Genomic DNA, 1832 nt, shown 5'->3' with positions numbered 1-1832 from the left:
CGCGAGTTCTGACCCCCTCAGCACCCCCCGCCCCCGAGCCGGCCGCGGGGGGCGCTCCGCACGTGACAGAGTCGCGTTGGTGAGCTGCCAGGGGCCGTTGAATTGCCAGGCGAGATAAGGGGGAGGAAGAGGTGCCCCCCGCGAGATAAGGGGCGAAACCCAGCCCTGGGAGGGGACGTTTCCCGAGGGAGCCGATGGATGCACAAGCCTTGTTTTGGGGGGCGAGCATGGTGGCCTCTTGTTTCCGCCGTAATAAACGCAGGGGTACGTTTTGGGGAGCCACAGACGCTGCAAAGAAAAACTCAGGGGTGCCCCCCACCCGGTCACCAGCCCCCGAGTGGCCCGCGCTGCTCAGAAGCGGGGCTTTTCCTCGGAAGTTGGTTGAGCTGAAACCTGCCCTTAGGTTTCGCGCGGTGCTTTTTGGGGGGCCTTTGAGACTCAACTTTTGCAGGAGAGTCGCCAAGTCAGAGGGAGCAGGAGGCGTGACAGTGAGACCCGCACAGGCTGGCGGTGAGGCTGGGAGGTGGCAGGGAGGAGGGTCCGGGCATGGAGAGCTTGGCCAAGGAAGTTGCAGCCGGTGGGAGGGATTCTAGCCAAGAAGGAGGTTTGCATGCCATCTCCAGGCCTGGCGTGCGGGGACATTTGTTAACACAAAAGGCTTGCGGTCGGGCCCTAAGCCCACGTGGATGCCGGGGACGTGGAAAGGACAGAAACAGGCGGCCGATGTCGATTTATTCTGAAAGCATCAAAGAAAGAGTCTCTCTCGCCATCGATGTTCCTGTCTCTTCCCCTCTCCCTTCCTCTCTGGAATCAATAAAAATATATTTTAAAAAATAAATGAATAAAAATGCATCCCCTAGAGCTGGCAAAAGATTGGCACCAGCGTGGCTCAGTGGTTGATCAATGAACCAGGAGGTCACGGTTCGATTTCCGGTCTGGCCACATGCCCTGGTTGCGGGCTTGATCCCCACTGGGGGACCCGCCGGAGGCAGCCGACCCACGATTTTCTCTCATCGTGGATGTTTCTAGCTCTCTGTCCCTCTCCCTTCCTCTTTGAAATCAATAAAAATATATTTACAAAAAATAAAAGAAGTCTCCATTAGACATGAACTTGCTTAGCCAGGAAAAAGAGGGTGGGGCAAGCCGGAGGGATGACAGTATAGGTCGAAAATGTATTCCCAGAGCTGCGACCTTTCCAGAGCAGAAATATGCATCTCTCTAAAGATGTCTGCAGGGTCTGTGCTCAGAGGGGGGAGGTGAAAATGCCGGCAGCGCCTCTTTGGAAAAGTCATGAAGAAATAAATACAAGAGGAAGTTAACCTGTAAGCACTGTATTTCCAAATGTGGCCCGTGCCCGGCCGGCGGGGCTCAGGGGTTGAGCGTCGACCTATGAACCAGGAGGTCAGGGTTTGATTCCCGGTCAGGGCACATGCCCGGGTTGTGAGCTGGATCCCCAGTGAGGGGCGTGCAGGAGGCAGCCGATCCATGATTGCCTCTCATCGCCTGGGTTGCAAGCTTGATCCCCAGTAGGGGGCGTGCAGAAGGCAACCGATCAATGATTCTCTCTCATCATTGATATTTCTCTTTCTCTCTCTTCCCTTTCCTCTCTGAAATCAATAAAAATTATTTAAAAACAAAATAAATGTTGGCGAGTGACTGTCAGTTTCCCTTAGTTTGGGGTGTCGCTAAGAATACCCACAGGCCTGCTCCCCATCAGAAAGCTGGGGTCAAACAAGGGCCCGGTGTCCCCGATTGCCGGGAGCCGGTCCATCCTTGCTGTTTCAAGGGAGTTCACTTAGGACTGTCATTCCTGAACCGGGTGCCTGGCCAAG

The sequence above is a fragment of the Myotis davidii genome, unplaced genomic scaffold, assembly GCF_000327345.1.
Source record: "Myotis davidii unplaced genomic scaffold, ASM32734v1 scaffold875, whole genome shotgun sequence".
Lineage (NCBI taxonomy): Eukaryota > Metazoa > Chordata > Mammalia > Chiroptera > Vespertilionidae > Myotis > Myotis davidii.
The sequence above is the reverse complement of the archived record's forward strand: the minus strand, read 5'-3'. Positions refer to the sequence as shown.